Here is a 10,141-nt window from a genome sequence, read left to right on the forward strand (position 1 = left end):
TAAACAACTCATTACTGAATGGCAAATTGATGTGGGAGTGATTTCTTTCTAATCTGTTGCTTTCATTGGTTAATTAATAAAGAAACCACCTAGGCCCATTTGATAGGCCAACCCTTAGGTGGGTGGAGTAAACAGAACAGAATGCTGGGAGAAAGAAGCCGAGTCAGGGAGTCACCATGATTCTCCCACCAGACGCAGATGCAGGTTAAGATCTTTCCTGGTAAGCCAGCTCGTGGGCTACACAGAATATTAAAAATGGGTTAGATCAATATGTAAGAGCTAGCCAATAAGAGGCTGGAACTAAGGGGCCAGGCAGTGTTTAAAAGAATACAGTTTCTGTGTGATTTATTTCTGGGCATAAGCTAGCCATGCGGGCGGCTGGGTGCCGGAGATGCAGCCCCGCCGCTTCTATCCCAACAGTAAATAGGGTAAATGGGTCAAAAAAAAAAAAAAAAACCCACAAGGATGAAATTTAAGCTTTTAATTGAAATAGACGAACTTCACTTTTCCTCCTCCTTTCCCTTTAAGCCACCCTTCATGGAATTCCTCTGACATCCCTCAGTCTCAAGTTAGTAGCCTCCTTTTCTTTGATTACTATTGTTTTACACACACACACACACACACACACACACACGCGCGCGCGCGCACACACACACACACACAATTTAATGAGTCTATTTTGTAAGATAAACGTAGCTACTACTAATACTTATCAAAGAAAGTTCACTTTATAGCAAATGGAGGCGGCCACAGAGAACCACACCTGAACATAATATAGAGATCAACAGAGTATGTGGAGCCCAGCCGCAACAGATATATATTTCGTATATTTGCTTTCAGGGCTGTCACTCTACATTGAACAACCAGTAAGGGTAAAGGCTTACTGGGAGAGGCTAATTGTCCTTCTCCCAAGAGTCATTAGTTGTCTGCAGTTCTTTGTCTAGGGGTGGAACCCTATAAAAAAATTTCCCCTTTCCACGACAACATATCCATTGATGCTGCCATTGGCCTGATCTTATTTATATAATAACTTCTAACACAGACTATGTTACGGCAGACTGCCAGGTATTCTGCCTCTGACAATCTTTCTGGCCCCTCTTCTTGAGAAGTTCCCTGAGTCATTTATGCAGAAGCTGGGTATAGATGTATCTGTTGCGGCTGGGCTCCACATACTCTGTTGATCTCTATATTATGTTCAGGTGTGGTTCTCTGTGGCCGCCTCCATTTGCTATAAAGTGAACTTTCTTTGATAAGTATTAGTAGCTACGTTTATCTTACTTGTCCTCAGAAACTGACTCCATTTCGAGTACCAGGAATTGTTTCCCTCTTGTTGAGGGGGGTCGTAAGCCCAATTAGACAGATGTTGATTGCCGCTGAAGCATAAGGGCCATGGATATCTTATCATCTTAGTAATTGTTGTGGTTCATAGGATTGCTCTTCCCCGTGCATCTTGCATAGTATTTTCTGGAACCCTGGAAGCTGAACCACAAAAGAAAGGCTTTCAGTCCAATCCAGCTAGAATCATCTGAGTCCTGTGTCCTAAGTGTGCAGTGTCTTCAGCAATATGGGTTCCCCTCAAGCCATGAGAGGCAACCAGTGGCAGCATTGGCACATTGGCAATCTTGCCTTTGGGGTGGTGTTGTTGTTGTTATTTTAAGAGGTACCATGTGAAGGGCGTTTCTCACTATAGCCATATCTTAAAAACGGAAACGCTCTCATGCATCAGACAGAAGACTCAGCAAGTGTAGAGGGGACTGGCTACTCAGACTGATCTCATTCCTCGGGTGGCCAGTTTGAAACTCCGTTCTGCATCTGTGTGGGTTTGCTGTAAAGAAACCCTCCTCTCAGCTCATGCTGAACTTCCCCCGAGGAAACGCAGCCCTGAAAAACACACACTCTCCAACTTTCCCAGAGAAATGAATGAAAGAACCTTGGGGGAAGAGAAGGATTTCTCTTTAGCTCCACTTGTTTACTTTTCCATAAACTCCCAGGATGGCTTACATGTTAGCTGCTAATCACACCATCTGCTCAAACAGCGCTTCAGTAAATGGCTCGATTCATACTGTTCCTCAAAAAGAATCTTTCTAAGGACAATGTTTATGTCTCTGTTAGCCTTCATTTGGCAATGTAGTGTGAGATGAGCTATTTTAACTTTGCTGTCATTGTAAACACATATTGAATTTCCCGTTTCTTCACTGTGCAGAAAACAAGACAACTTCTCTGCATTCATTCCACTCGACTCTGGGCATTGGATGGGGGGTGGGGTGGGAGCGTAGCTAGGCAAAGATTCTATTTTAAAAACGAAAAGAAAAAAGATGAAGTCAAGGAGTTCCAGACAATATTTCCCCTGAATTCTTTAATTTGCGAGGAGTAGGTTCCAGCTGCGCAGAACTACTCAGGCCAGGCAAAGAGAACAGAGTGTCCTCGGTGTATGAAAAGGAGCAGCTATGCTGAGAGGCCTGGCTCCTCTAACCCATCTTGTCACTTTGGATGCAGTGCTGTGGCTGTAAAGTCGTGTGTGGTAATGAGAGCCTAGGTCTCTCAGAAAGTCAGGTCTGGAGCTCGGGGGACTCCACGCCTGCAGTGGAAGCAAGTGGTCTTTCAGGTGACAGGGAGTAAGAGGTAGATGTGTGGAGGGCCTGGCTTCATGGCAGAATCTGGGTAAGTCCAGCCACTACGACTAGTATATGCAAACACCGGTCCAGGTTTGTGTCATTTCACCTCTCTTTACCAAGTCTCCTAGCTCCATGAAAGGTGCTGCATTCTAAAGTCATGTAGAAAACAGCCACATAGGAACTTGATTCCCTCAGTGAAATGGTACCATGCCAGATTTTGTGGAGAATGTCTGTAAGCCTTGTTTTATGGAAGGCTGAGGCAGGAGGATTTCTTTTGTTCTAGAGTTTGATGCCAGTCTGGGCAGCCTCATGAGATTTTACTTGTAAAAGAAAGCAAATGACACCAGACTAAAGATATTTGCACAAAACCGTTAATAATACTACTATGACACAAGTCGACCACTTTCACAACATGAGAAAAGAAATGAAGCCCAAGATCATTTCACCAGAAATGTTTAGGAATAGCTGAACTCACTCATTTACTTCTGATGGCTTTTCCCCTTTAATTTGAAACGCTTCCCCAGTCCTACTTTTTCACAGCCCTCAGGTTCTACCAGTCGCCTTTCCCCACTGGAGTTCATATATTGTTACCTCGTGATGACACGTGGCTGTCTTTCCTTTGGTCACTTTTCCTCTTGCTTGTTGCATAACATTAGAATGCACATGACTCAATTTTGTCCCAGTAGTAACGATGTCAACATTGAACACTTGGTTAAGGTAGCACGGGCCCAGTTATCCACCATTCCTTCCTCCCTGATATAATTTCTTCTGTGTATGCTATGTATTAATATTTTATCAAGGCATGTTGGGCCTGCATGCATATTTTATATTTTTTTCTTAGGGAAGTCTCCATCGAATAATCCAAACATAATAATTTCAATTTACTAAGCATGCTAAACTTTTTTTTCTTTTTTACCTTTTTTTCCTTTTTTTTTTTTGTTTTGTTTTGTTTTGTTTTGTTTTCGAGACAAGGTTTCTTTGTGAAGCCCTGGTTGTCCTGGAACTCACTCTGTAGACCTGGCTGGCCTCTAACTCAGAGATCTACTTGTCTCTGTCTCCCAAGTGCAGGATTAAAGCCCTGCGACACCACTGCTCAGCTTCATGATGAACGTTTAAAGACTTTTTGAGCCTAAGTTCAAGCCTACAGAAAAAATGACTTCAACAGTGTTTTCCAGACCCAACAGGATTAATGCACATGTGGATTCAAAAACCGTGACAGCAAGCAGAAGAAAGACCTGCACAAACTCAAGCCAGACAGAAATCCCAGGATGGACGAGGGGTGGTAGACACAAAGTCCCAGCCCTAGCCAGGTAGGTACTTGCCACTGATAGCTTCTGGCAAGAGGAAAATCAGTTTTCTTCAATGGAGTGATGCTGGGTATAACAAGCTCTGCAGGGAAAGAGGAGTGAACCAACATAACTAGTCAATGGGTTTTTGTTTGATTGGTTTTTAATGTGTTTTGTTTTTGTTCTTGTTGCTGCTGCTGCTGCTCCTGCTGGTGGTGGTATGTTGGGGGCTGAGTGTACATATGTGAACCCATTTTTCTTTAGGGTTTTGTTTTGTTTTATTAAAGAGAGAACACATGAAGTTGGGTGGGTAGAGAAGATTGTATAAAATTCCAAAATAATCGTAAAAGCATTTTTAAAAAGAAAAGAAAAAAATGAACGTATAGCATAAGTATTTTCCTTCCACCCTTTGCTAAGACTACCAAAGGGCTGTTTATTATATTTTGTTGTTATTCTCTTTGTGTGTACTTATATATCAATATGCATGCATGTATTTCATGTGAAACTTTTCTGACTTCCGGACAGTAAGTTGCAGACACAATACTTCGGTTTCTATTTTTAAAAGGTAAGTTAATTCTCTTTCATAACCAAAACATAGTTATAAAGTCCAAGAAATTAACATTAACGCAGCATAACTTATCTACAGATCTTATTCAAACGCTAAAATTATATCACCAATGTCCTTAATCAAAAATCCAGGTGTCTGGGTTATCTTTATTGGTCATACCCTTTTATTTAGTCTCCTTTAATTCAGAATACTTCACTAATTTCTTTTTCTTTCATGATTTCCTTTTTTGAGACAAGGTTTCATTGTGGAACACTGGCTGGTCTTGAACTCACGATGTAGCCCAGGCTGGCTCCTGAGTACTAGAACTAAAGGCCTGTGCCACCACGCCTGGTTCTTTTATGATCATGATGATTCTGAGTACATAGTAGCTGTTTTGAACAGCATTCCACAATTTGAGTTTGTCTGACATTTTCTCATCATTTTCAGCCATGATTTTTTTGGGAGGGATAGTACAGAAATCATTAATTCCCAGAGCATCATATCAAGAGGCTAAAAATGACAGTCTGTCCCATTGCTGTTAATTTATGATTATTTTTGGTATTACTGAGCTGCTGGTTTTTTTCTACTATAAAGTAAGATTTTTCCTTTTTATATAGAGTGGGTATCTTTTGAAAGGTAACTCTGCAAGCATGTAATTAATTGCCTAATTATGAAAGTTATTCTTAGCTTTGGCATCCATTGTTCATTTTCCTTCCTGTTTAGTTTGGTTGTTGCTATGAGGGCCACCAAACAGTCATTTTCTAACTCCATTCTTCTTCTATGTCCTTTCTTCCTAAGCCACAGGAAAGAAAAAAATTTCTCTTCTATAATAATTTATTTCAGTATAATGGATTCTTGTTTTTGAGTGTGCTGTGGTCCATTAAACCATAAATTTATACTGATACTCAAATTGTACCTGATTTAGCCAATTGTGCACCCTCTGTCCCTTACCTTGTCCCTTGCCCAGTTCATGTTTTCCACAGAACACGATGTTCTGAGTACATTGCATACATTCCCAGCTGGGGCCCCAAGGTCAATCATTTCTCTGAAGAATTAATTCTATTTAGTAGAAAAATGGCTTTTTGAGATGAGAGCTGAGTAGTCATGTGTTCAGCCTGACTGCAGTCAAACCATTTCGGGTTGCTCTGGGTGACCAGGACCGGTAAGCACAGCAGTGCCCACATGCCATTCTCAGGTAGACCCTACACACACGAACACCCAACTCGCTTGCCATCATGTCCATCACTTGTTCATAGTAATGCCTTCAACTTTACTCTTCCAAACCATTCTTTACAGTAACTTACCCCTTTTCCATTTGAAGATCCTTCAAAGTTCGAAGAGACCACACTGCTTTTAGCCTCTGAAATAAGTAAGGAGTGGGTGTTTGATCAATGCCTCCAGAAGCAATAGTCTCTTTGATTTTACCCAATTCACATTGCTCTCCCCATAAATCTATGATAATCCACTTGTGTTACTCTTCTCGCTGTACAGACTTAATATCAGCATGTATGTATATTTTTGTGTGCTGTTTTTCTGTCACACATTTGGGTTGCTAGGTAATGGTAGCTTATGTCTGCCACCCTAGAGCTGGAAAGGTTTGGGGAAGAGAATTTCTAGGCATTCAAGTCCTCTGTGGACACTAGATAGTAAGTTTGAGACCAATCTGGGCTGCAGAGTAAGAAGACCTTGTTTTGAAAGTACAAAATGACTTTGTGTTATTCCAAGCTGGTGGTGCTTTGTTACCTTAACAAAAGCAAGCCTACGTAGGAGTCTTTTAGTCTCTTTACCATCATAAGTTTTGTTAGGGGTGAAAATTTCATCAACAGAGGAGCTTAGCTTTCCTTCCCTCGTAGAATCAGTAACTGTTTTTGCAGAGCCCTTATGTTCATTTAGACCATTCATAGATCAAGGGCGCCCTCTGCTGTTTCCTTAGCAGTATAATTCTATTTTTTAAAAAAATTATTTGGGGCAGTGGTCATATTATGGATTGTATTTCCTGCTTTATTTACCATTGCTTTGATCTTTTAAAGACTTACTCCCCCCCCCCCCTTTGTCTGCTATCTTTTTTATTTTTTTCCCTTTTGTTTTTCAAGACAGGGTTTCTCTGTGTAGTTTTGGAGTCTGTCCTAAAACTTGCTCTGTAGACCAGGCTGGCCTTGAACACAAAGATGTCCACCTGCCTCTGCCTCCCGAGTGTTGGGATTAAAGGAGTGTGCTACCACCATCTGGTGCCTGATACCTTCTTTACTATCCAGTCTTCAGAGGGTATTCACCTTTTTTTTCTCAACCAGAAGTCATTACCTTCGAAGTCTTACCCTAAATCACTGGTTCATTTTAATTTCTTCCTTGTAGTAAATAGGAAATATTTGCTTTTCTAGAACATTTCAGTATTGTCACACTTCTGTAGCCCTTCTGTTTGTCCATAGCTTTTATTTATTTATTTATTTATTTATTTATTTATTTTTTGGTTTTTGGTTTTTCAAGACAGGGTTTCTTGGTGTACCTTTGGAGCCTGTCCTGGAACTCACTCTGTAGACAAAGTTGGCCTTGAGCTCACAGAGATCCGCCTGCCTCTGCCTGATGAGTTCTGGGACTAAAAGTGTACACCACCACATGGTCTTGTCCATAACTTTTGAAACACTTTGTAATTATATGCTTATATAGAATATATTGTGATCCTATTCACCGTGACGTTCTCTTGTTCCTCTCCCACTTCTGCTTGATCCCTCCTTCCCAATAATTTAATTATCCCTTCGACTTTCATGTTGCACATGTGTGTGTGAGAGTGTGTATGTGAGAGAGAGAGAGAGAGAGAGAGAGAGAGAGAGAGAGAGAGAGAGAGAGAGAGAGAGTCTTAAGGTTTAGTCTTAGGTTGGCTGACAAATATTTCATATTTATTTATTTATGGCCTTCAGTTAGGCTCTATCTTTTGTTGCCATGCTATTTTTTCTACATATTCCTTGCTTTCTTTGAGGAGGCAACAGGAGTCTTCTTGATACTTGAGAGAGCTCATTGGAATTTGTCAAAATTTCTGCTTACAGGTAAGTTATGTAGCATGATGGTTAGACATCGTGTTCCTTCTGGCTCCGCTGTTGCTGTCGATTTTTATCATCTTAGCTTCTCACGCTAGTTCCTTGGAATAAGAATTGCACCAACGAGGTCTCTTCCGCTAGATCTGCACAGGGGATGAGTTTCTCTAGCTGCTGATCTACTCCAGTATTCCTTCCAACCAGTTTCTTGGTGCTCTGTAATGAAGAAAAGTGGGAGAAGCCTTTGCAAAAGATGTTTGCTTTTGCCAAACCTAAAATGGCTCCCTTAGTTAAGATATCTTCTTCCCTGCTCCCATATCCACCCTTCCTCCATCTCAACCATCCCATTCCCCCAAGCTCTCCCCAATCCTCCCCTTCTCTCTTCTGTCTCCTCATCTCCCCTTCCCCCCACCCCACCCACCACTGTGCTTCCAACTTTTCTCGGCGATCTTGTCTACTTCCAATATCCAGGAGGATAAATATATGTTTTTCTTTGGGTTCATATTCTTACTTAGACTCTCTAGGATCATGAATTATAGGCTCAATGTCCTTTGTTTATGGCTAGAATCCACTTATGAGTGAGTACATACCATATTCATCTTTTTGGGTCTGGGTTATCTCACTCAGGATAGTGTTTTCTATTTCCATCCATTTGCACGCAAAATTCAAGATATTGTTTTTTACCGCTGAGTAGGTGTCCAAGGAGATGTCCCCAGCTAGGTCCTTGGGCAGCAGAGGAGAGGGTGCCTGAACTGGCCTTATCTCATAGCCACACTGATGAATATCTTGCATATCACCATAGAACCTCCATCCGGCAATGGATGGAGATAGGGACAGAGACCCACATTGGAGCACTGGACTGAGCTCCCAAGGTCCAGATGAAGAAAAGAAGGAGGGAAAACATGAGCAAGGAAGGCAGGATCGCTAGGGGTTCGTCCACCCACAAAGACGGTGGGACTGATCTAATGGGAGCTCACCAAGGCCAGCTGGACTGGGACTGATGGAGCATGTGATCAAACTGAACTCTCTGAATGTGGCTGACAATGAGAGCTGACTGAGAAGCCAATGATAATGGCACTGGGTTTTGATTCTACTGCATGGACTGGCTTTTGGGGTGCCTAGCCTGTTTGGATGCTCACCTTCCTAGACCTGGATCGAGGGGGGAAAGCCTTGGACTTCCCACAGGGCAGGGAATCCTGACTGCTCTTAAGACTGGAGAGGGAGGGGGAGGGAAATGGGAGGAAGGGAGGAGGTGGAAATTTTTAATAAATAAATAATTTTTTTTAAAAAAAAGATGTTCGCGTTTCCAATGACGGATTTTAAAGTTTGTGCATTTCCGATTTTCTAGTTAAGCTGTGGATGTGGATTTCTGTATGTTTGTTTGATTCTCTTCTGTTTGGATTTGGAGCGGGATAATGAGAGATTCAATTTCTGGCACTTTTATTTCCATGGATACCTACACACAACTCATTTTGCAAAAGTCTATAGCACTGATCCAAAGGACAGAACCAAGCAAAAAGTAGCTACAAAAGTAAGTCCAATCACAAGGCAATTCAATTCAATCCAACTAAATCAAATCAAATTGAAACCTGGCAGGGTGAAAAACATCTGTAATAACTAAATTTCAGATGTAGAAACAGGAGGATCAAGAGTTTAAGATCATCCTCAGCTATATAGTGAGTTCCAGGACAGCATGAAACACCTGAGGTCTTGTTTCAAAATTTAAAAAAAAATAACCAGATCAAATTCAATACGGACACAAAGAGTTAAATAAATGTTGCTTCTTTTAGGGAAAAAAAGAGCACAATAAAATTATATAAAGATTACATCACTAACTGCTGAAGGAATGTAAAGGGCTTCACATTAAAATGAATGTTTCATGTTAATAGAGCTTAATAGACATTTGTAATCCTCCTCATATATGAAGAACCAAAATAGCTTGATATATGCCATATCTATTTATGTTAAAGTATTCAATTAAATAAATGATGCTCTTTAACATAGTATATAATTCCTGTTAATATCTGAATGTTTAGCTTAGCAGCTAACTTGATGCCTTCTTCAATGTCCCTAATGTTGTCACTCTATAATAGTCACTCATGTTGTAGTGACCCCCAACCATGAAATTATTTTTATTGATACTTCATAACTAATTTTGTTACCGTTATGAATTGTAACGTAATAATTTTTGGAGGTTTTCCAAAGGTGTTGCAACCCACATATTGAGATCCACTGCTTTAGAGCCTTCAGATAATACATAAAGGTGAAGTAGGGCTTATCCCTTGGATGAAAGAATGATTTAGCATTTTCTTGACTTTATTGAGGCATAATTGGGGAACAAGAATTATATATTTTAAGACACACAAATTGTTGCCTTAGTGTATATATACAGTATGAAATAATTGACATGATTCAGCTAATTATTATATTTTTCCACTCTTATACTTAGCATGTTCTTTTGTATTTTGTGGGAACAGCACTATGTACCTCTGTGCTTAACAGATACATTATATATAATATATATACATATATAGATACATTATATATAATATATATATATTATTATAAACATTTTATCTGGGATTCCACTCTGTATGCTGTGAATATGTTTTATTGCCATGGTTAATAAAGAAGCCACTTTCGGCCAATGGCTTAAGAGAGTAA

The sequence above is a fragment of the Microtus oregoni genome, unplaced genomic scaffold, assembly GCF_018167655.1.
Source record: "Microtus oregoni isolate MIOR12 unplaced genomic scaffold, Mior012 000080F_ref0000499, whole genome shotgun sequence".
Classification (NCBI taxonomy): domain Eukaryota; kingdom Metazoa; phylum Chordata; class Mammalia; order Rodentia; family Cricetidae; genus Microtus; species Microtus oregoni.